This window comes from Equus caballus, chromosome 5, assembly GCF_041296265.1.
Source record: "Equus caballus isolate H_3958 breed thoroughbred chromosome 5, TB-T2T, whole genome shotgun sequence".
In the NCBI taxonomy this organism is placed as follows: domain Eukaryota; kingdom Metazoa; phylum Chordata; class Mammalia; order Perissodactyla; family Equidae; genus Equus; species Equus caballus.
The window spans coordinates 59730184-59756261 of record NC_091688.1 but is presented as its reverse complement, the minus strand read 5'-3'; the positions used below and the strand labels follow the sequence as shown (position 1 = coordinate 59756261).

General features: G+C 42.4%; 1 long non-coding RNA gene across 1 annotated transcript; it reads left to right on the top strand.

Moving 5' to 3' along the window:
- Positions 1 to 597: 597 nt before the first annotated feature.
- On the top strand, positions 598 to 23572 carry LOC138924108 (uncharacterized). Its single transcript, XR_011438753.1, has 2 exons — positions 598 to 781; positions 21574 to 23572. It is a non-coding gene; the product is annotated as an uncharacterized lncRNA (long non-coding RNA).
- Positions 23573 to 26078: the final 2506 nt, after the last annotated feature.

Sequence of the window (26078 nt, the reverse complement as noted above, 5' to 3'; positions counted from 1 at the left end):
CTCATGATATTCACACAAGATTTTCCCAATAATTTCTTCTTTTCCCCCAAACTTAAAATAACAGTCAATTATTGATGTGGATAGGACTAACATTTCAATTCAAGTCTTTTTGTCCTTTAGGATCATCCCAAGCAGGTAGAAATGAAGAAAAACAGAGAGTTAACCTTTAAAACATGATTTTGGAATCAATATCAGTGGAGAAATGACAACAGAAAAGTGTCCCAAAAAGTAAATATTTAACTCTGATAGAGCTTGTAGTTTGAGAAATTTGTATAAAAACAGGCTAACTTCCAACCATATAAGCTAACCAGGTTGTATTTATTGTATCAAAAAATCAGAAACTTTTGTCAGAAACATATCATCAAATGCAATGCTACAGATTATATACTAGAGTTGATAGAGTCTAGTTAATACAGTTTTCACAATGCTTATCACCATGCAATAGAGTGCTATCCTACATAATAGAAGACCAAGGTCCTAGTTTGGTCTTTCAGTTCTTACGTGTCTTACGTTGTGTCATTTACAACGCCTCCCCTAATGAAAGTTGAGGATTGGCCAGACGATTGCCTAAAGTCTCTCCAGTGTGGGGCAAGATCTTCTCGCTCATTTCATGCAGCAGTTTACGCTCATCTAGCACAATAGTCCCCAAACTGTGATTCACGGCATGCTAGATTTACACAAAAATGAAGCCTTTCAAGATACAGCTGGTTCCAGAAATACTTCCTATTATGTGGACCTCCTGGAGATGCACAATGTACCACAGACTCTGAGCAGCCCTGCGGTAAATGAACTTGTTTGATTCTCTTAACCTGGTCTTAGTGCTCTGCGAACATAGCCAGAACCACAGGTTTGTCTGGTGAACTCTGGACGGTCTGCTTTGATGCATGTGGACAAGCACGTTGCAGACAAAAGAGTTAGAATTTGCATTTGGGGGCAGGCCAGCAGACTGTTCTTGGGGGGTTTCCTTGGTGGAGTTGTTCTCTTTTGGTTTTTAAGTGCAGAGGGTTGGGTTAAATCATACTTCTCAGTTCATGACCATGATGTTGTGCTTTATAACAAAAAATACGTATTTGGTCTTCAACCCCCTTCTTGGCACAGATTCCCTAAAATCTTTGGACTTTCCTAAGTGATAAGAGCGATCAAGGTATCTTTTGCTATTCATATCAAGCCCACCTGAGCCCACCTTTCAACCATACTTGAGTTTATGTGAATAAGGTGACTTTTGGGAAACTCTTAAGGACAGAGCCTGGTTGTCAGGGGAGCCAAGCATGTGATTAGAGGGTCGAAACTTTCAGCCCCACTCCCCAGCCTCCGGGGCGGGACAGGAGGTTGAGTTAATCACAGATGGCCAATGAGTTAATCAAGCACACCTGTGTAATGAAGCCTCCATAAAAACCCAAAAGGATGGGGTTCAGAGAGCTTCCAGATTAGTGAACACATGGAGGTGCTGGGAGAGAGGTGTGCCCACAGTGGGCATGGAAGCTCTGTGCCCCTTCCCACATGCATTGTCATATGTGTCTCTTCCATCTGCCCATTCCTGAGTTAAATACTTTTATAATGAGCCAATGATCTAGTAAGTAATGTAAAATGTTTTCCTGAGTTCTGTGAACTGCTCTAGCAAATTAATTGAACCTGAAGAAGGGGTTGTGGGAACTTTCGATTTTTAGCTAGTCAGAAGCACAGGTAACAACTTGGACTTTCGGTTGGTATCTGAAGTGGGGGAGTTAGTGGCAGGGCGGTCTTGTTGGACTGAGTCCTTAATCTGTAGGATTTGACACTGTCTCCAGGTAGATAGTAAATTGAGTTGTAGGACACCCAGCTTGTGTGCAGAGAATCTGAGAATTGCTTGGTGTGGGGAAAAACCCCACATATTTGGTGGTCAGAAGTGAAGTATGGAGTGTAATATGAAAATAAAGGAGACACACAGGAGTTTTTTTTAACATGGCTTATTTTCACAATGGTCAAAGCAAGACCCCCTCTCTGCTATTTTTTAATTTATCCCTGTTTTAAAATTTACGTGGGGTTTGTTTTAATCAGGTATGGTAAGATACACAGACACAGAAATGACTATCATGAAGGAAGAAGTTTTTGAACTCATAGATCCCTAGAAACAGGTGGCATGCCATGCTGTGCAGGGCCAAACGGGAAGCACTAGTGTCCATCAGGAGGCAAAGGAAGCAGGGGCATGATGTGGGCAAGAGCCTTTATTGTGATTTTCGTGGGGAGGCAAAGCAGGATAAGCAGGCTTAGGACTGGCTAGTTTGAATAATTTCAGCAAGCTCTGAGGTTTAGGAGCTGTCTCTAGTGTCTGGTACCTGGCGCTGGAGTAATGAGGTAAATAGAGAGTGATCCTGAGTGTGAGCCCTGTGACAGCCCCACAAAGGAGCTGGATGGGGTATGGGCTCTGAATTGGCCAGTTTGCATGTGAAAGTTACACTCCCTGGTGAGCTGTTTGCTGTCTCAAACATCAGAGTAAAAAGATGCTTAATACAATCCCTAATTTCCATGCTCACTCCCTTTCCCCCAATACCAACCCATCCTAAAGAATTTGATATATATCCTTAAAAATGCAAAGTCTTATAAAATATAAGGTGATTTTAATTTGCATGGATAGTATTAAAATGTTAGTATCTCATTCTGTTTCTTACTTTTTTCATTCAACACTATGTTTTAAAGATGCATCCATGTTGCATTTATAATCTTCTAGTTTTAGTGTGCAGATTTAGCTGCAGTATAATATTTCTTAAGATGCACTTGACTTATGCATCGCTTAATGGAGGATCCTTGTTACTTCCAACTCCTCACCAGGGACAATGCTTTAATGTTCCCTTACATGAGAATTTCTCTAGAGAGCAACTACTGTGTTGAAGGGCAGATGAACACTAATTTCACCAAGTACTGTGACTTTGCTCTCCAGAAAGGCTGTGCCAGTGTATACCCAAGCCAGCAGAGCCTGGGGGTCCTCAGTTCCCCACATGCACTGAATGGCTGAGTTTCTTGTCATCATAGTGCATCCATGTGGTTCCGGCTTTAAATTGTGTACCAGACATAGACAATCAAGTACAAGGTCAGCTGCCCTGCATTTGGTTCTCTTCTTAGATTGTATCAAATTGTCCTCAGTGCCAAAAGGCTAGATTGTGAAAGCACCAGACTTAACTTCCTGTGGCATTGCTACAGGTTCAAGAGGCTTAATGTGGCCTCAAGTTGGCTCTGATTTGTTGACGTAAACTCCAACTATGGCTTGAGTTTTCAGAGACCCAAATTTAGCTTCGCCCACAGTAAAGTGACAGAGTTTATTCATGAAGAAACCAAGAGAACCTATGCATGGAATCTGACTTTGGGAACCAGATTTTCTCAAGAAATCAAGGAAGAAGTGGAGTAGTTTGAAAAACATGCCTCATTCTTACTCTCAGGACATGAGCAGTGAAAGAATGAAAGCAAAAATAAAGGCCAATTAAACTATAGAAAGAGACAGATTTCCTTTGAAGGAAAGTTGAGATCTCAGAACACAGGATGGGCTGACATAGAGGATGATGGAAACGGGGAAGATTTGTTTGCATGTTACTAGATCAGTTGCACCCAGTGAAACCTAAGAGAAAAGGTGAGGAACGATCAGAGAGAAGCCTGGAAACACTTTCCCAGAAGTAGCTGGGATCTGGGAAATTCCTGAGAGGTGCCCTCTGAAACCTAATCTCACAGGTCTCTAACGAGACTATTTGGAGGAAGTGCCCTTGCAGACTGGGACCACTGGACCAAGGAGCTAGGGAAATCTGGATCAATTTAAGGATGGAACACCAGGAATTTGTGTAAAATACCAAGTTTCAGGATGATGCAGTCATTATGAAGGGAGATGAGATGAGGCTTGTGTCCTGAGGAAATACACACATCATTTTATGGAATTGTTACTTATGGGAGACTAAGGGAAGGTGCAGCACAGACAAGACCAATTACAGGAGAGTGAGACAAGCCAATAACACACGGAGACAAGGCCTGCACTGGATGCTGGCCTGAAGGGAGGCTCTCCTGGGTGAGATGATCTGAGACAGGAAGGTGAGGATGGTCATGATTTGTGTAATCAATGGCTGTTTTTGAGCACACTCAGACTTCATTAATTTCCTATCTTTCTCTCTGGGAGATCGCAAAGACAAAGTCAAGAGGAATACATTTTTTTAAAGTCTGTGACATAAAGCAAAGGAAAAGAAAGAAAGAGGAAAGCATTTAACTCCAGCAAGCAGTGCGAGCCCTAGGTGGTTAGAGAAGGAAATAAACTATTTAGGATACAGGTTAAACTCTTAGAGACTCCCTGAGCCTTCCCGAGAGGAGCAGGACAACAGCAAAGCAAATGGAAACACCACCAGCAGATATCATATCTGTATGAAAAAATATGTAGCAGAAAGAAATGCTGGAACATCCAAAAGCTGGGGAAGATGGGCCCTGATGAGCTAGGCATTAGGGAGCTTCCCCCGGCAGAGGCAGCTAAGGGCCCTGTGTGCCACAGAGCACTGTATTGTTTAAACAGTAACTCAATGGGCCAGTCTTAGGTGCTTGTGGGGCCTCAGTGGGTCCTAGGACACTATCTTCAGAAAATCAATTGCAGCTTCATTTTGTTAATCTGCTAAAGGTTGAAACAAATGTGGCGATGAGGGGAAAATCTTTCCTAGCATGGTGCCTGTCACTCAAATGTTTATTAACTCCACCACCAGCAAAGAGGGCCCAAGAGCTCCACTCAACACTCACAGGCTCACCATCACAGTGCCCAACAAGGTTGGTCCCACCAAGCCTCCATCCCTGTTTACCTTGGCCACCACAAAAAGCCAAGACCCCGGATCACTCCTAAGCCCCCAGACCCTCATCCCCTTTTCGCTGTTACATTCCCTTCTGTCACGCTGTCCATCCCAAATCGTCCCCTGTGTCCTCTGGGACTCCAGCTGCCCTCAGCCAGCAACCCTAGGTCCTCACCCTCTTTTGTAAACAGCCCCGTCACCCTCCTGCTGTGGTGGACACCTGGCTCTCCCTTGAGGATGTGGACTCCCATTGGGCCTGGAGGAGGGAGAGGAGTCCTTCCCACTCCTCATTAGCATTTCCAGGCAATTGTTCCCCACTCCCTTCCTAAAACCTCCATCTCCTTTGACTCTCATGCCAGAATATACTACCCAGTAGCTCCCCTCACACAGACCTCCAAGTCACTCCCTTCATTCCTTAAAGAGTTCAGTGCTGGGCTCACTATCTTCATCTCCATGAAGCCTCCCATCGTTATTCTCAGAAATTTCCTTCCAATACTCTAGCCTCTCAGCTCCTCGACCTCATTTTCTGCAATGACCTTCTCCTCTACCAAACCTCTGCCAATCACTCCCAAGGCTGTATTCCTTGTCATTACCAATATCCCTACTCCTCCTCCCTCAGTGCTTGCATTTGCAAACATTCTCATCCTGTGCTCACTACTTCCTGCTTCCTATCTTCAAAGATAATTCACTCTAATAACCCAATTCCACAGAGAGAGAATTGCCAATATCATGAAAGATGAAAGAGGTGACATCAGTACAGATCCTAAAGACACTTAAAAAATAATAAGGGAATATTATGAACAGCTATGTGCAAATTAATTTGACTATTTAGTTGAAATGGAAAAATTTTTTGAGAGATACAAATTATAAAAATTACACAAGAAAAATAGAATATATGAAAATATCTGTATCAAAGAAAAGTAACTCATAATTAAAATCCTTCCCATAATGAAAATTCCAGATCAAATGGCCAATTCTTTCAAACATTTAAAAAAGAAATAATACCAATCCCACATAAAATCTTTCAGGGGGAAAAAAAGGAGAAAAAATCAATTTCTATCTCATTTTATGAGGTCAACATTACCTCGATACCAAAAACAGAAAATTGAACTATAGACCAATATCTTTCATGAACATAAAGGTAAAAATTCTTAATAAAATACTAGAAAATCTAATCCAACAATAAAAAAAGGATAATATACTATGACAAAGTGGAGCTTAACCCAGGAAGGCAAAATTGATTGAACACTTAAAAATCAAAAAACGTAATTTACCATGTTAACAGAATTAAAGAGAAAACTCATATGATCATCTTAATAGATACAGAAGAAGCATTTGGCAGAATTCAACACCTATACATGAATTTTAAAAAAACTCAACAAACTAGGAATAGAAGAAAACTTCCTTAACCTGATAAAGAACATCTATGATAAACCTACCACTAACTTATATTCAATGGTGAAATACTGAATGCTTTCTCTCAAATATTGGAGCAAGATAGGGATATCCTCTCTCACCTCTTCTATTCAACGTTGTACTGGAACTCCAAACTGATAAGAATAAAGAAAAATAATTAAGAAGCATATAGATTGGAAAGGAAGAAATAAATTACCTTTATGCACAGATGATATGATCATGTACATGGAAAATCCTAAGGAATCTACCAAAAAAAGTTTCCAAAACTAAGTGAGTTTAGCAATGTCACAGGATATGAGATAAATATTCAAAAGTCAATTATATTTCTATAAATAGCAACTAACAACTGGAAATTGGAATTTAAAAATGCCATTTACAGTAGTATCAAGAGTATAAGATGCCAATGGATAAATTTAACAAAATATGTGTAAGACCTGTACACTGAAAACTATAAAACATTGCTGGGAGAAATCAAAGATCTAAATAAATCAAGAGATGGATCAGAAGACTCAATATTGTTAAGAGCTCACATCTTCCCAAGTTGATTTATAGACTCAATGCAATATGAATTTTTTAGAATCGAGCTGAGTCTTAGAATCAACTTGTCAATTTCTACCAAAAGAGTTTAGAAATTGACAAACTGATTCTAAAATTTATATAGAAATGCAAAGGACCTGTAAGGGCTGAAGAAATTTTGAAAAAGAGGAAAACAGTTGGAAGACATACACTATCTAATTTCAAGACTCACAGTGATCAAGACAATGTGCTATTGGCATTAGGATAAACGTACAGAATGATGGAATATAATAGAATCAGAAATATAATTTCAAGCAAGTTGGCAAGGTAATTCAATGAGGAAAAGACAATCTTTTCAACAAATGGTGCTGGAATTAATGGATATTCATATGGGAAAAGAAATGAACCTTGACTCTTACATCACATCATACAAAAAATTTAACTTGAAAAGGATCATAGACCTAAAGATAAAAAGTTAAACAGCGAAATGTCTAACGATAACCACAGGAGAAAAACCTTCTCAACCTTAAGGTAGGCAAAGATTTCTTAGATAAGACACAAAAAGCACTAACCATAAAAGATAAGAATTTATAAATTGGACTTGATCAAATTTAAAACTTCTGCTCCTCAAAAGACTCCCTTAAGAAAATAAAAACAACTGTCTTGAGTGGGAAGGTTCCAAAGGTAAGTTTACTAAGGCTATGACTCAGGAAGCTTTCCCATCCAATGGAAGAAGTTTCTATATGGTAGTTTCCTGGTTTGTTTTTCCCTGACTTTTTTCAATTTGGATTTTCTGAAGATTGGTCACTATCTCTCTGCAAAGGTACAGGGGCATCCAGTAATCTGATGCCTGTCCACTCCCGAAATCAGATTTTACACAGCTAGATAATGAAGCCAAGTGAGGATGCCCCCTGAACTCACTTTCCTTGTCTCAGAAATCAGAGGAACAGAGCCCTTGATCTAAGTATGGGTCTGTGGGTATGTGTGTTCACTTTTGTGGGGGTTTTTCTTATTTTATAAAATCAATGTATGTTCACTACCTAATAATCAGAAAATGCAAATTAATTATCCAGAGCTTATTAGTTGCAAGTGGCAGAAACTCAGTTCAAATAGCTTAATCAAAAGATCGTTAGGCCACCTAACCAGCTCATCCTGAAGCATGATAGCTTTAAGAACAGCTGGATCCAAGGCTCAAGTGACATGTCCAGGTTCCATCACTCTCCACTGTCAGCTCTACATCCCTCATTTTGTGGGTGAGCTACATTGTTACCTACTTTCCACTGCTTTCTCCAGGCACCCAGGGAGGACAGCCACCCAGGAGTCACACCTTTCCGTTTAGCAACACAAGAGTGAAAAGACAAGCACCTTTCCCAAAGTTTGCATATCAGGCCAAGAAAAATGAATGACTGATTCTGCCTGAGTCAAGTCCCTTCAACCCTCTCTGCTGCCAGGGGTATGAAAAAATACCAATTACCTTTGTAATCTCCCTCACGATAATTGAACAGAATATGTATGCATTTGCCTCTCCCTCTTAGAGAGTACTGCATCGCGCTGTCACAGCCTAAACTAGTCTTCATATGGTCATTTGTTCTTCCACGCATTTGTTCAACAAGCATCCTGCACTGTGCCATGCCCTGGGCTGGGTGCCCAGGATACAAGATTAGATACAGCTCCTGCCATAAGCTGCCATCTACAGTTTAAGGCACTGTCACCATTAGGGGCACGTCTGTGGGACCACCAGGAGCACCAGTGTGGAGACGAGTCCTAGAGAAAAAATATTCACTTGCACAAATTCCTCCAAGAACTTCAAAATACACTCACATTTCTCTTGGCTCACAATTCTAGGGGTGCCCCCAGATTCCCTGGAGCCCCAACTGACTGGTCTCTCTGCCTCCACACAGTTGTGTGAACTGGGATATTTAGCTGCTTACTCTAAGGTGTTATTACTCTGGCTCCCTAAGTTACACTCAATATCATTTGAAAGGCTAATTCCAGCAAAAGCTGCTTGTTAGCTCATACGGACATGAGGGAAGGGATGGTCACTGCAGTCAGAGCAGGAGCTGGGGACACTCCACTCATCCTGGATGTTTTCTATTGTATGTTTATAAACTTGTCTTTTCCATCTTGCATTTTGTCCGGGAATAGCAAGGAAATCCCCTAGTTCTTCAGTTAGTAAATACTTTTAACCTCCATGGGTATTAAGATATCAGAAAGCTGTATTTGAAATGCAGTTCTGAGCTGGAATGTATTCATCCCAGCATGCTGTGCAATTTTGCTTGTATGTCTTTTGTTGTGTGGATGATGTGTATGGATAACAATGAAGATGCAATCTGGGCGCCAGCTACTTTGTGCATATAACTCAGCCTTTCCCTCTCTTTTACATTAAGCATGGAATCTTAAAGCTAGTCTGGAGCCAACATTTTCTGCATTTTTCCAAAGGAGATATGATCTTCAATCCAGGCGCACAGAAGACACAAACATACAAATAGAAATACCTTCACATTTATATACAATTTATCTAAAAGACAAATTGAGGGTCATTTTTTACTTTAGCAAAAAGAATACCCATTGCAGAATTCCTTAAAATGACATTAAGGATTGCATTAATTTTATACTGAAAATTAAATTGAAATAACAAAAATTCAATTTACATGCAATGTCTGAGGAATACATCTTTGAGAAAACACAGACACACTGGTAAAGGTTTGACAATTACGTAAATTTTCTTCTAGGAACAGTCCATTCAGAGGGCCACCTGAGCCCAGTCTCCTTTCCAGTTCTGTGATGAGCCCATACGTTCGCTGATTAGGTCTTGGATCCAAATTAACATTTGGTTGGTGGCAGTTGTAGGAGAAAACGTAGCACAGCAGATTGGAAATTTACAAACCTCCTGGAAAAGCTATTTGCTAAGCTTGTGTCAAATCTGCCCGAGAAGGCTGTGGCAGCTGCAAAATCGAGGCACCCGGAGTGCAGATGGCGCTCCTGTCACAGGGCCAAGGGTTGGCTGGCTCCCTCACATCGCAGAGCCCTTCGGCCAACGGAGCTGGACCCTTCTCGTAGGGCACCTGCACCCCACTCCAGCCACCACCACTGCCACGCAGGGCTGCAGCCTTGACACAGGCAGGTGGCAGAGAAGGGTAGGGGCTTGTTCTGCCCGCGCGTTTACACAGCACACTGTGGCACCGGCTTGGAAGGAGTGCGTTCTCCCGGCAGCAGCTAGAATACTCAGAAAACTAGTTACTACCCAAAATAGATACTTCCTTCCAGCAACGCAAATCCTTCCCCATCCCACTCAAAAGGTATCAACTGTCTAATTTGGCATCTCTGGCCCCTGCTAATCTGGGTCCGTCTGCCTCCGTAAGCCTGCACAGAACTTCGTCTTCCAACAGGCCTTTCTGATGCTTCACCGAGCTCAGGTTATTCCCCTGGGCTGTGGCTTGTCAGTACTTACAGGCTCTTGATTTATTCTCTCAGTCATTGAGCCACTTACTCATTCCGTAAATATTTATCAAGCATGTACTACGTGCCAAGGGCTGGAGATGCAATTGTAAGAAAGCCCTATATTGGTAAATAAGAAAAACAAGGCTCCAAGTTTAAGACTTTCCACTTAGCCAGGATGATCAGTAAACAGTCACGTAAGGGATAAAATGGAGAAGTCAAGATGTCACCAAGGCACACAGGAAGATTCCTAAGCCGACTTGTGAGTCAGAGTCTGCATGGTAGCACTGAGGTCTAAGCTGGAACCTAAAAGATGAGCAGGCGGTAGGCAGGTCCAGGGTAGAGTAGGGAAGGTCGGGGCAGTAGGGAGTGTCCCACGCAGAGAGCCTGAGGGGCTCCAGAGACCACAGCCTAGAGAAACAAGTGCCAGAGACGAGGTGGGGCTACAATCATTTGCGCCTCTTTTTTTTTTTGCCAATCTTTTTTTTTTTTTTCTGCTTTATTTCCCCAAATCCCCCCCGGTACATAGTTGTATATCTTAGTTGCAGGTCCTTCTAGTTGTGGCATGTGGGATGCTGCCTCAACGTGGCCTGATGAGCAGTGCCATGTCCATGCCCAGGATCTGAATCAGCAAAACCCTGGGCCTCGGAAGCAGAGAGCACAAACTTAACCACTTGGCCATGGGGCCAGCCCCTATGCCTCTTTTTGCTTTGTATGTGCTGTTAAGTTTTTATATGTCTTCTATCTCATATATTATTGTTTTATCCTCTGTTAAATAGCAAACACAGAGCTCAGTGAGCACAGGCAGTGCAATGCTCCGAAAAGTGTCATCGAATGGATTACAACCATTTGCAAATGTGTTAAGGCAGAGAGATCTTTCTGTCGCTTCCGTGTGCTGTCTGTCAGGCTTCCTGTCAGTGAAAGACTCAGCCTGGGCACCCGGCTGCAGAAGGGATTGCTTAGAGCTTAGAGAATGATGTCAAATGATGCCCACATTCTTTTTTCTGGAACAACTACATTTGATGAAATAAATAACACCCCATCTCCCTGACTTTTTGAGAGGTGACAATAATTCACATTCCAGTGCGATAGAGAAGGGAGGGTTGGGAAGGGAGCATACCTGCAGACATTTTGTAATTCATCATTGATGGACGTTTCTCAGATCACAGTTTTCTGGGCCCCTGGGCAGGATTCCACACCCTTAACCACTCCATCCTTCTCACAGCACACTTCCCTCTTGGCTTCTGAAACACAACACTCCTCTGCTCTCCTCTTGCTATTCCTTCTTGATCTTCGTAGGTTCCTCTTCTCCCACTCAGCCTTTAGATGCTGGGAGGACTCAAGACTCATTCCCAGGCCCCATTCTTGTCTCACTCAATTCTCTCTTCCTTGGAAATTTCTTTGACCCTGTCTCTAGAGTGATCAACACTTGATTGAATGTGTGGCTCCAGCTGAAACGGGCTCTGGCAATTGTCATTTTTAGGCTGCTTAGTGTCCAAACCTCTTTCCTGCTCATGGAGAGTCCCCTTCTTATAAGTCTTGGTTGGAAGAAGAGCTCCACTCCACCAGAGAAGCTGGAGGTGTAGGGTCATAACAGCTTCCCCAGCTTCCTGAGCAGCCAGGGCACAGGCAGGCGACCCAGGATCAACCACTCAGAGCTGCATTCAGGGATTCAGTCGAACTCTTCCCAGGTGACAAAAATGAAATGACAGCTGTGGCAGCAGCCTCCAGGGACCAGGGCTGGGGTACCAGCGATGCAAGATGCCACCCGCTGTGCTCACCAGCAGCTGCAGCAGCAGTAGCGGTGTCCTCCCCTCACCTGACTGCAGCTGAGATGTTGGCTCAGGGTCCGGGCTCGTAGCCTCTTTTGATTCTTTCTACCCAATTTATAAGCCTGGCTCTGCAGGCCTCCCGGTGATTCTATGTGCTACCCAATATCTGTTCAGTAATCCCTTTTCTGCTTAAATAAGCCAGAAGTCGTTTCTGTTCTGATGGTGGTGTGTCCACCACTGGCCCTACTCAGAGGAGCCTTTCCACCCAGCTCTGTTCTGTTCCACCTTGGTCAGGGGCCAAGGCTTTCTAGTTACCATAAATCAGTGGTTTCCGAGATGTGGTCCCCTGACACCTCAAGGTTGCTGAGATGCTTTCAGGAGGTCCGCAAGGTCAAAATTATTTTCATAAATTTACTGAGACATTATTTGCGTTTTTTGCAGTGTTGACGTTTTCCCCAATGATACAAAAGCAACAGTGAGTGAAAGGGCTGGTGCCTAAGCCTGCACTGAGGCAGTGGCACCAAATTAACAGAGCACTATGTTCTTCACCACCACGTCCTCGTGGAAAAAACAGAGCCAGGTTCATTTAAGAATATGCTTTTTGAAAGAGTAAGAATTATTAAAATTTTATTAAATCTTGACACAAACACACATTTTTTAAAAATTCTATGTGTCGAAATTGGAAGTACCCAAAAAGCACTTCTGCTGCATCCTCAAGTGTGGTGACTGCTTCCAGGCAAAGCTCTCGTGTGGTTATTTGAGTTGCAAGCTAAACTAGACACACTTTTCATGGAACACCATTTTTACTTGAAGTAATGACTTATTGACAAGCCATAGATATTCAGAATTGCATATTTGGAAGACAAAATTTTGGAAATGAACAAGTGAGCCTGTCCTTTCAATGAAAACAGTGTTTGTAGCCAATGACAAAATTTGAGCTTTCAAGCGAAAATTAGAGTTTTGGAAAACTTGTATCCTCAACCTTAAGTTTGATAGTTTCCTAATGCTTAAGACCTTTCTAAGAAATTGGTGGTAATATTAACAAATGTGATTTTTTGATATTATAAAATGAAATGTGCCAACACTTGGAAAATCTCCCCAATTGAGTGAACCAATATTTTCCAAATGACCAATGCATGATGTTATAAAATCATGCATGAGTAAAAGAGCTATTCAAAGCGCAAGATTGATCAATAGATTTGAATGTAATTGAGTATGAAAAGTTCATTGATATAGATTCAGATTCCACATTGCAAGTAATTTTATAAATTACCCCCTAGCAAATTTTATTATTGTATCAAAGAAGAATACCCACAACTGTCTCCTCTTTTTTCCTGAGCAAAGGTGATTTTCTTCACATTCTTCAACCAAAACAATATATCACAATAGATTGGTCAGAAGCAGATATCCAATAGTCTTCTATCAAGCTAGAAGTGAAAGACATTTGCAAAAATGTGAAATAATGCTGCCCTTCTCAATAACTTTTTGTTTAGGAAATAAGAGTTTTTTAATAAAAAAATATTATTTATGTTAACATGTAGTGGATTTACTATTGTTATTTTTAATTAATAAGTAATTTTTTTTAATTTCTCAGTTTTAATTCCTAATTCAGTAAATATCTATAGATTAGGGTTGCCAGATTTAGTAAAAAAGAAAAAAATTACAAATATTGCAAGGGACATACTTATATTAAAAAATCACTTATCAGGTCTGGCCTGTGGCCGAGTGGTTAACTTTGCGCGCTCCGCTGCAGGCAGCCCAGTGTTTCACTGGTTCGAATCCTGGTCGCGGACATGGCACTGCTCATCAAACCACACTGAGGCAGTGTCCCACATGCCACAACTAGAAGGACCCACAACGAAAAATACACAACTATGTATCTGGAGGCTTTGGGGAGAAAAAGGAAAAAAATTAAATCTTTAAAAAAAAAGTCATTTATCTAAAATTCGAGTTTAATAGGCATTCTATATTTTGTCTGGCAACCCTACTATAGATATAATTAATAAAAAAACACTCTTTGGGATTCTCCATACTTTTTAAGAGTGAAAAGGGTCTGGAGAGCAAAAAGTTTCAGGGTGCTGCCCTACGTTCTGTCCCAGTCCCCAGACTTGTGTTCACAGGGTTAACGAGCATCCATTTCTGGGGATCATGAATGGTCCCCCACATCAGTGGAGGGTCCACACTCTAGACAGGTCTATGTTCTCACTCCCTGGTCCCTGCATGATGCGAGAAGAGCTTTCTCCCTCTAACAAAAGACACTTAGTCCTTCCACTCCCTCCTCTCCCATCCAAGTTGACTTTTCATCTTCTGCTCACCCTTCCTCCAACCCTGCTCTTAACTAGTCTTTGAGACCACAAAACCTCACTCTGCAAGCACTCACCAGACATTTTCGCCTGGCCCTTAGCCCTGCTGCATCTTTGAGTCTTTGCTCATACTTGAGGTGGGCTGGAAGAAGAGGAACCACCCCCTGGGGAGCCCAAAACAGAGGAGTTGGGAAATGCACAGAAAATAGATTATTTCATATAATTCTTAGCTACACCAGCAATTCAGAATCCTGCCTGTTCAGATGGTTTATAGGCTCTCCTCTGATCCTCTGACCCATATATCCAACTGCCTATTTCACACACAGCTCTTTCCACCTGGAACATTCCCTTCATTCAAAGCTTGACTATCTCCTGCTTTTAACACAAGCCCCACTGAGCTTAAATGCTGCTTTCTCTAAGAGGCTTTCTTTTATGTTCCCAGCTAAATTAGGTCACCTTCCCCCATGGTACCCTGTTCTTTCCCTTCATAGCACTTATCATAATTTTAATTTTATATTTATCTGTGTTTGCTTATTTATCATTTGTCTCTCTCAGTAGACTGTGGCCACCAGGAGGGCAGGGACCATGACTGTCCTGCTCAGTATTATATACCCAACAATTAAGTGCTCAATGTTAATTTATTAAATAAATTAATGAGGATAGGACTACACCTATTACACTTTTTTGACTTTTTCTTTTTTAATGTAATCATGTAAAGCTATAAATTTCCCTCTGAGTACTCCTTTAGCCATATCCCAAAATTTTTGATATGTTGCATTTTCATTATCGTTTCACTTTAAGTATTTTCTAACTGCACTCTTGATTTCTTCAGTGATACATAGATTATTTAGAAGTATGTTGTTTAATTTCAAGTATCTTGAATTTTTCTAGTTATCGTATTATTACTGATTTCTGATAGAAATACATTATGGTCAGAGAACATCCTCTATATGATTTCAATCCTTTGACATTTATTGAGACTTGTTTTATTGCCTAGTATATGATCTATCTTGGTGAACACACCACACACATTTGAAAAAAGGTGCGTTCTGCAATTTTTTTTTTTTTTAAGATTTTATTTTTTTCCTTTTTCTCCCCAAAGCCCCCCAGTACATAGTTGCATATTCTTTGTTGTGGGCCCTTCTAGTTGCGGCATGTGGGACGCTGCCTCAGCGTGGTTTGATGAGCAGTGCCATGTCCGCACCCAGGATTCGAACCAACGAAACACTGGGCCACCTGCTGCGGAGCGCGTGAACTTAACCACTCGGCCACGGGGCCAGCCCTGCGTTCTGCAATTTTAAGGTGTAGTGTTCTATAATACCAATTAGGTCAAGATGGTTGATAGTATTGTTCTGATAATTTATATCTTTACTAATTTTTTTTGTCTAGAGGTTCTATCAATTGTTGAGAGACAGATTTATTCTTCACATATTTTGAAGCTTTGTTATCAGGCACATAAACATTTACAATTGTTATGTTCTCCTGGTGTGTTGATCTTATTATTATGAAATGTCCCGCCTTTATCTCTGGTAATACTTTTTGTCTTGAAGTCTGTTTTATATGATATGTCCTTCTCTCTTAAACTGAGGTAAAATAGCACTATTTAAACTCTAGCATTTTGACATTTCTCCCTCACATTTTTATCTCTCTCTTATTCTCCAATCTCAGTGTTGAGCTGAAATAAATTAGAAAAGTAGCATTATAAAGAATAAAAAATTATTTCTTCTAACACAGAAAGGAGAGGTGTAACCAAGAGGCTGACCCCTCCCCTACTTTCATCCCTGATGCAGCAATGCAGCCTCTCCCTGCTCCCCACACTTGCTCTGAAAGTTTCTCCCTTGAATCACAAAAATCAGCTGTACCCATTTCGAAGAGTTTTGTGCCTTTGACTTTATTAAACTTAAGGCTTTCAATAATGCATGAAAAGAAAATCATTTCACGGCTAATAAAGCAGGTTTGGCAGACAAACTCTTTTGACTAGAGCATCTAACTGTGAGTACAATCGATGCAACTTTAACAAGAGTTTCAGTCTAATATAGATTCAGGGGAGAATTTCGTGGCACTCTGAGAAAATCAAGTGCAAGGTTAAGTGTGATTTTTCTTCATTTGAACTTTTCAGGGCATCTTCTATTTCTGTTATGGGAAATAATAGCTGGTGATATAGATCCATAGACTGTAACACAGAGCATTCACAGGGTTTCCCCTAAACATTCATGTTAATAAAAAGTTTTGGGATTTTATTTTTTCAGTAAATTGCTATGGTCCAATTGCTGGAGGAATCTATTGCTAGCCTTAGATTGTTTTCAGTCTTCTTGGAAGTCTCCAATGCCCATACTGGATGTATAAGTTCGTTAAAAATAAATTGAAAGCAATTTCACATGGAATGGGCTTTAAACACCACATCCTATTATAGTAGGAAGCTCCATGGATGTGTGTGGCTGGCAGCTACCTAGGCGATGGGATTTAAGAGGGCCACAAAACTCCTATCACAGAAGCAGATTTTCCACCGTCAGTGACTCCTTTGAGTGAGACATTTTCCTAGGAAGGCTCATCTTACAGCTCACCTGCCACCTCTGCACAGGTAACATTAGGATTTACTAACACACTAGAACATATTTGTTCATCTGATCAGTTGGCGGTTCTCTAGGCTTCAGTCCTCATCACATTGCAAAGAATTGTTGCTTGCAAAGCCCTCTTTTCTGAGCTTTGCTTTTCTCTCTAGGTAGCTCTAGCGCTTCCATTATCACCCCAAAACAGAGATGCCAATTATACATCTCTAGCCCTGACCTATTTTTTTTCATGTTGTGGGCACACCACTTCACCCTTTGTGCCCTCCCCCGACCCCCCCTTTCCCCTGGTAACCACCGATCAGTTCTCTTTGTCCATATGTTAACTTCCACCTATGAGTGGAGTCATACAGAGTTCGTCTTTCTCTGTCTGGCTTATTTCGCTTAACATAATACCCTCAAGGTCCATCCATGTTGTTGTGAATGTGACAATTTTGCCCTTTTTTATGGCTGAGTAGTATTCCATTGTGTGTATATACCATATCTTCTTTGTCCAATCATCGGTTGCTGGGCACTTAGGTTGGTTCCACGTCTTGGCTATTGTAAATAATGCTGCGATGAACATAGGGGTGAATGGGACTCTTGGGATTGCTGATTTCAGGTTCTTAGGATAGATACCCACTAGTGGGATGGCTGGGTCATAAGGTATTTCTATTTTTAACTTTTTGAGAAATCTCCATACTGTTTTCCATAGTGGCTGCACCTAGCCCTGACCTATTTTTAGAACACTACATTTCCCATCTCTGGCTTCCAGATGGTCATTCCCACTAGGCTACGATTATCTGAAACCCAACTTCCCAAATCAAAATTTATTATTACACTTTCATACAACAAGCCGTAATTTATCCAATGGGTTATCCTCCAGTCACCTTAGGACTCCTCTCTCCCTTCTTTTTTCTCTTCTTCCTGAAGAAGTCACAAAGCTCCTTTCTTTCCTTTCCAGGTCTAGTGGCCTCAAAAAAATAAGACAGACAGTCTAGGGGATAAGGAGTCAATAGGTGTGAGGCAGTTCAGTTCAGATCAACATTTACTGAACACCCTCTCGGAGCCAGACACCACGCCAAGCGTGAAGACCCAAAGGGCTTATGGCATGATGGGAAAGAAGGATAAGTAAATCAACAAATACGTCTGAGGTGCTACTGTGAGGCTGTCTTAGTCAGCTCAGATTGCTATAACAAAAGACCATAGACTGGGTGGCTTAAACAACAAACATTTTATTTCTCACAGTTCTGGAGGCTGGAAGTCTGAGAACAAAGTACGAGCATGGTCGGGTTCTGGTGAGTGCTCTCTTCCAGGTTGCAGACTGCCAACTTCTTCTTGTGTCCTCACACGGTGGAAAGAGAGAGTTCTGGTCCTTTCATTGCCTTATAAGAGTACCTGTCCCATTCATGAGGGCTTCACCCTCATTACCTTATTACTTCCCAATGCCCCACTTCTTAATACCATCACATTGGGGATTAGATTTCAACTTATGAATTTTAGGAGGACACAAATATTCAGTCCATAATGAGGGCTCAGCAACAAAGGCCAGGAGAGAGGGCCACTGGTTTGCAGAGAAAGCAACTTCAAGGAGGTGATGCCTCAGTTAAAGGCTGAAGGCAGGGTAGGAATTAGCCTGTTAAAAGAAGGCAATGAGGCATCCTGGGCAGAAGGAACAATATGAGCAATGGCATGACGGCAAAACTACGGCAACTTTGTATTTCTGGATCTTAAAGATCAAGTTAAGGAGCGGACAATGAGGTGGAGATGGCAGGAGATGAATCTTATGAGTCAGTCAGCAGCCAAATTATGAAAGACCTATTAATACATCTTTGCACTTTTCTTATAAAAACCAGAGTTTTAAGCAGAGAAGTTACAAAGTCAGATTGGCATTTTGGATAGACACCTCTGAAAGCAGTTTGCAAGATGGATCTAGGGGGGCACAAGACTGGAGGCACAAAACCAGTTGTGACAGATTGAATTATTGGTCCCAATTCTTCACTTCACTTTAATAGCATTACATCCATGTCTTTTCCACAGTGTTGTGGTGGGTGCAGTACATTTTTTGACCTTGGACTTGATTGGCCCAAGGAGATGTTAGTAAACACAGCACAAGTAGAGACTGGAAATGTGCTTGCATTTTTGAGCTATTCCACTTGTGCTCCTGCCTTCCACCATGAAAAGAGCCTGCCTCTGCATTCCTCTGTGGCCAATAGTACCAGAAGGATGACAGATAATTGAAACAGACCTAAACCCAACCTGAAGCTGAGGCAAGTCCAGCCAAGTCTATCCTAGATCATTGACCCACAGCCAACTTACAGGAACTTGAGCGAGAAACAAATGCTTGTTGTTGTAAGCCACTGAGGTTTTGGGTGGTTTGCTACAAGAATTATTGCTTCAATAGGTAATTGATAAACCAGTTAAGAAGCTATTGAAATAATTCAATGAGAAGATAATGAAAGCTTGAAATAGGATAGTGGTAGTGGACAAGAAAGAGGTGAATTTATGAATTCCCTAGGAGGCAGAATCTAAGCAATGGGGTAATTTACTGGATGTGAGGAATAAAAGAGAAGTTGAAAAAGCCTTATGGGATTCTAGCTTAGACAACTGCGCAGATGGAAAGAAATGTCATCAACTTAGTTGGGGTGTGTGAGAGAAGAAGCATGTTTAGCTGAGAAGATGATGACTTTAGTTTAAATATGGAGAACTTGAGCAGCCTGTGGGGTGTCCAGGTGGAGATGACCAGGAGGCAGCTAGACAAGAAGGAGAGGGAAGTAGCGTAATGATCCTGGTTTTGTTGTTTTGTTTTGTTTTTGCTGCCCAGCATCTGAACCCACTTTCTATATTGGAAGATCTCCCATCATATGAGTTTGATGGGAGGCAACACTCCATTGAGCCTTCAAAAGTCCAAGAGACCAGATACTTATTCTCCTTGACATCTGAGGTCATGGGTCACATGACCCAAGCGCAACCAATCAGTTAATTCTACTCAATACTTTGTTTCATTGCTGAAACAAAAAGCAAGGACAGTTGAAAATTCATTCAGACAGTTCCAATAGTAACATCCAGTATCCTATGTTGGTCCAAGCAGGATGTCTGTGTCCTGCAGTGGTGTTCATGGTACCCCTCATTCCACCCTACCCCAGCTCCTGCTCATTCTCTAAACCTGGTTCTCCAGCCCTCCTGCAGACTCTGTGAACTACCCAATATCCTTTCTAAATCAATTCCTTTTCTGATTTAGTCAACCAGAGTTGACTTCTGGTTCATAGTCAAGAACTCCGACTAGTAAAGAAATCAACAACAGGAGAGAGATGCAAGGAAACTGGAGAGTTCACTGGAGGATTGGTTCTCTGGCAAGTCAGAGGAGAGAGCAGCGAAATCCAGTTAATGTCCAGGGAAGGGAATCTGGCAGCCCCAGCCCTCGGTGGTAAATTGTTAAAATAAAGTTGTCACCTAGAATGATGAACATCTTAGAGCAAAACTTTGATGACCATACTGCTACTTGCTTAGAACAAAATGAAGAGCATGAGTCATGAGGACTGTTGTACATGGCTTTTCCCAAGAGCACCGCACAGTTTAAAAAAAGAAAATGATAAGCCTAAATCTCCAAACTTTCAACCCGAAGCACATTTCTGATAATCTGCTAGAACAATATCTTATCATTTGCAGTCTTTTAAGGCTAAAATAGCTGAAAATCAAGCACAGAGTTGCATTGTCAAATTTAAACATCTATTGAATTGGCAGACTCCCTAGGTATGTTATGTGAAGGTTAGGGCATTTTTCAGGAAAGACTAGGACTCCCAAAGTTGTAATTTGGGGGATATTTGGGAAGATCAGGAGGACTCAGAACAGCGAACATTGAACCTGCACTAGGTGTCCCTTGCCAGCTCAAACACATTCCCTCCCTTGTCTGATCCTAGTTTGAAGATGCTGTAACTCCCTTTACACGTTTCCCTGCAGAAGGAAGCAATTCTACTCATGTCTCCTTCCCTCATTCCATTATTCATTGCTGTTAGGTCTGCAACTAGAGTCAGACCTCAGCCCAACCTGGGAGCAGTGGGTCGAGGGGTGGGACATAATTACTTACAAAGTTAAATCCTCATCAAATGAATTTCAGAGAAGCAGACTCTGAGATGGAGATTAGCATGCCGAACCTTAGTTAGAAAGTTCTCTTGGGACCATGCCTGTGGAATAAAAGGGACAGAAGCAGAATTACACAGAGGGAAAATTTGAGCTGCACACACTGCCAGCAAAGGTTTCAGCCAGCCCTACTGTGAGCTCGGGAGCTGGGATGGCCATTCAGAGTTTTTCAAGTTGGGTCCAAAGGTCCAAGCCTTTATAACCCAACTTTGACCAGCCACTGGATGTGGCTGCTCCAGGAAGGGGACGTGACCTTGGGCAATGCAGTTTTCTTCATCTGAGGCAGCCCTGAGTGGGCTACCAGCCGAGTGCCAGTGCCTGTCAGCAATGCTGCCAGCAGCTGAGGGAGTAAGTCATTCCCGAGAGGGGGGCTGGGTGGCACATCTCAGTGTTTGCCACTAGTGCATAATTTTACATCATTATTTAATCAGGAGTACGTTCACCAGAAATCAAGTCAGTGTGCTAGCTCCAGCCATGGTGAGTGGTCCTAATTTTCAGGTCGGTTATTGGTTTGAAACCTGGACTCAACAGTGACTCGTGCAAAATGAAATTCTATAGAGATAATGGAGGAAAGAAGCCAAAAACCTAGGGATATAGAAGTGCTGTAGAGGATTTGTCATGTAGGATCTGCCCATACATCTGTTCATTCTATCCTCAGGAGGGCCCAGAAGACCAAAATGCATTGGCGAGGAGAGCACCAGCATCTTGAAAAGCAATTTCGTGACTGATTTCCATAAACCAATGATGCAATTGGATGCAGCTGAAATGGGATCCTTGATTTTAATGGAAAAGGAAAGATACCAGAATGGAAGAAGCTGATTTCAGGCACTCAACTGCCAAAGGCAAGATAATCATGGGAGTTATGATAGACTACAGAGTTAGAGTGCTGATCAAAGTGGTCTGACCTGATTTGGTGGGGACTAATTGATTATGGAGTCTGGGGTAGAGGCAAAAGTTGTCCGCCAACATTGACTCTCTTTGTTCCCTCTGATAAAGACTACATCCCCAGCCTCCTTTCAGCTATACGTGGTTATATGAATGACTTTGGGCCAGTGATACGTGAGAAGAAGGGAGGTAGACCATTTCCACGGCATGTCTTTAAAGGGAGGACGCATGTTCACTCCCTTCTTCCTGCTGCACGGAATATGGACATGGGAGACAGTCAGCATCAGGGAGGGCCACACTGAGGCATGGTAGAGCAACAAGATAGAATAAGTCTGGGTCCCCGGACAACCACTTAAAGCAGAGCTGCCATACCAGCCCTAGACTGCCTACCTTCGAACAATGACATGAGAGACAGGTCACTTCTATCTAAGTCATTGTTATTCGGGGTCTCTCTTAGACCCAGAAAAATCTACATCCTATGTCATCTAGAAGTTGGCACCTAAAAGTTTGGCACTGACTTGGCAGATGGCAGGAGAGAATCAGAATCAGGAAAACTGGTGACACTTATTATGCCATCACAAAACATTTGGTCGAATTGTGACCTACAATAGATTGGGAGGTATGAAACATGCCTGTGGTTCTGCAGGAAATGGTTGAGAAAACAATCAGAATATTGGCATATTGGGGGTACTCTTTGCCCCTTTTAGAATAATCTAAGGGAAACCTAGTCGGTCTGCAATGATGGATGGGAGAACAGCTCTGCTGAAGAAGTTACTTTCTCCTCTTGCAGCCTGCAATCTAAGATGCCTGAGAATCCAAGAGTGTGGGGCTTTTGTGGGTGAAAAAGCTAAGCCACTGATTCTAGTCACAGAACTGAAGCATTTATAAATTAGGAGATAGACTTGTAGCTGGAAAAGTCTGTGGCATGGCCCTAACCCTTCTCAAGTACCTCCCTTTAAGATCTCCAAGACAAGAGAGTGCTCCCAGTGGCCCAGATGGATTAAGGTCGCTGATTTCCCTGACAAGCCAGCTGTTTCACCTGGCCTCAAGATGATTGCCATTAAATTGGGTGTGGGATGAGGAATGAATTGAGCACAAAGGTCAGTAAGCCAATGGCCAGAGTCTTCAGGCTTAAAAATCTATGTCTAGACAAAATAGTTGGCCGTTGGTACTTGCACCTGAAACCAACCAGAAGCAAATAGACAGAAGGCCAAAGACAACACAAGCCTGGCCTGAAAAATCCTGTGACTAGTCAACCTTAAAGTCTGTGACTATTCAACCTCTAAAGCAGAGGTCAATACACCTTTTATGTAAAGAGCCAGCTGGTAAACATTTTAGGCTTTGTGGTCTCTGTGGCCTTGAACCCACTTCCTGTGTTTGCAGAATCTGCCACCGTCTGAATTGTGGTGAGAGGAAAGGCTCCTCCTCCCACGGAGACCAGATACTTGCTCTCCCCTCACTCTGGCAGCCAGACATGAGCAGGTGACCTCAATGTGGCCCAATTCTTGGGCAAGTGACACAAAGAAGCAAGGCCATTAGAATTCCCTCAGGCAGCTCAGTGGTGTTGCCCATGTCCAGTGGCAGCGGTACCAGCCACCTGAGAGAACAGTGGCTCCTAACCAGATCGCCCCTGTGGTGTGACCCTGGTGGGGGTTCTGGCTTCTGCTTCCCCACCCTCCTGCTCATTTTCTAAGCTAGTCTTTTCAGCTTTCTGGTCATTTCTTGAGAAACTCAATATCTCTCCAATAAATTCCTTTTCCTGCGTAAGTGAAGCAGTCTTTTTGTTGTTGTTATTTGAAGCTGAGAAGCATGACCGTTATAGTTAAAGGAACCAATTTTGTAGTCATCAGCATAAAAGCAGTAGTGAAATATACAAGATGGTTTGAAATTGCCCAGGGAGAGCGTGGAGAAAGAGAAGTGAGCTGGAGACGGAGCCCATGGGAACAGAAACTCTTAAGGGAGGGAAAGAAAGAGATCTATGAAAGAGAAATGATAGAGAACGGAACAAGTGGAAAATTAAGAGAGTGTGTGCAAAGATATGGAGTTCCAAGTTCAGTGTTTGGAGCTGAAGTTGTTCTATGTGTAAATAAGGCACAAAGGGAGTCAGTGACATTCACAGAGGCCACCAGGGGCTGTAAGCCAGTAAGGGTCATTGACATGGACGTGGAGGTCACAGAAGATGGAAACATGGATAAATTTTCACTGGGCAAGCATTTTTCAGAGCAAATTCCTTTAATTCAATTTACTTTCTTAATGCATTTTCCCTATCGTGCAGTTAAACAGTTTCCAATTTTTTCTATTTTTCATTTCTATAGTCTTGAAATTATTTCATTGGCAACAATTCTTTTCCACTTAAACTTTACATCATAAAGTTAATTCGTCATCAGCTTCTGATCCATATGTTCTCCCAATGAGAGCATCTGCAATTGTGAATTTTCTTTTGTGACCATTTTTTTCTATTCAGATTTTGTAAATTTGGTCAAGTAGATTTATTCCTCTGTTAATTTTCAGTCAGTGACAAATTTTATCAAGTGTATTTTCAACCACTGTTAGTTTCACTTAGTAATATTTAGAGTGAATTGGATATACCCTGAGACTTGTATTTATTTCTTGGCTAATCCATGAGAAAATTGTGAAGTCTTATGATGCAGAGAGAAGCCGAGAGACACAAGAAGGAAGGAGGGGAGAGAGAGAGGAAGGGGAAAGTGATTGAGAGCCAGATGAGGACCCAGAGAAGGGAGGGGAGGCATAGACACCCAGGTCCTGGTCTTAAATGCTGATCCCCAGCATTTCCAGCCTCTGACTCCTGAACACCTGTAAACTGCACCCGGAGTGGAGGGTGGAGGGGTCTCCTTGCAGTTGGTGGGGCTGATTTACTTGGGGCAGAGAGTTGAGCTGACTGCCGTCAAACTCCACTGGGCCAGAGCATGCTGTTGCTGGCTGAGACCCTCCAGAGCTCTCTGGTCTCCGACCCACCACTCAGTAATGCCCCGCAGCTGGCGGCTCCATCAGTCTAGGCCTCAGACTGAGGACGATGCAGAGGACAGTGATGGACTTGAAATGTTTATAAGAAATAAACCAATCCCGGCTTAATGTAAGCTACTGGAATATGGGGGTTATTTATCACTGAAGCATAACCTCCCTATTTCCATTGATGTCTATAGCTGTGTGGCTTTGGGCAAGTCATTTAACCCCTCTGATTCTGATTCTCAGTTCTCTCATGTAGAAAATAGAGAAAATAAAACAACTTGCTGGGCTGTTCGTAAGGGTAAGAAATATTCAATTTAAAGTTCTTGGTGTATAGTAGACACTCAATAAATGAGAGCTTCTTTTTTATTATTAATAGTGTAGCTTAGCATGAATTTCCATCTGGTTTAATTTGGAAATCAGCTGTCTTGTTTTCACTTCTTTTCCTGAATGCCTCAGGAGTCAGCCCGCTCTAGCGGCAGGAAGGAATGACCCAGCCTTCCTTCACTCGAGGAGAAGGGAACCAATTTGGGGATGCCATAGATGTGAGCTCGCTGGACATCCAGAGAGTAACCCTAGGAAAGGGAGGGAAGGGGGCTGGGAAGGGAGGCCCAAGGGGAGGCAGGGGACTTCCTGACCCTCTCCATGCCTTTCCTTCTCTCTCCACCTGCTGCTTCCAAATTTCCTCTCAAGGCATTCAGGGACTTTAAGAATTGATCGACACCTGAGTGTGAAGGAACACTAGGTTTAATTTGTTGAGCAAATGTTTTGCTACTCCTGGAACAAAGAGAAGCTGTGCTCTGATAATTAGGGATTATTGCATGTTTTAAATTATCAGGACTGAACCAGTAAAACTTTCCTGTATTTATAAAACCTCTAAGCCCCCTTCTAAACACACAATAGGCGGAGAGAAAGCTAACTGCCTGTCTCCAACATCTGTCTAAATGTCTGGGAGCCCCTCACATGGCTCTGCAGCGCCCCTAGCGGCCTCCCGGGCGTCGCGCCTTTGCGGCGCCGCGGTGTCCCGCTCGGCAGTGTCCACCAGAGGGCGCCTGTGCTCCTCGGAAGAGGGACGCCTCGCCGTCTTCCCGGTTGCAGCCCCAGCTGTAATGAGGATACAGAGGCGGTGAGCGCAAGGTCCGGAACGGCCCCCTTTCTTCAAGATCATGCGTTTACCTCAACAAGGAGCCCAGAGATTGTTTTTTTAGACTGAACCCGTTTTACATCCCTTGTGGCACCCCCTCCTAGATAATAATAAATAATAATAATAATAGTAATAATAACAATGTATTTGTAATGGCCTTTGCCCAG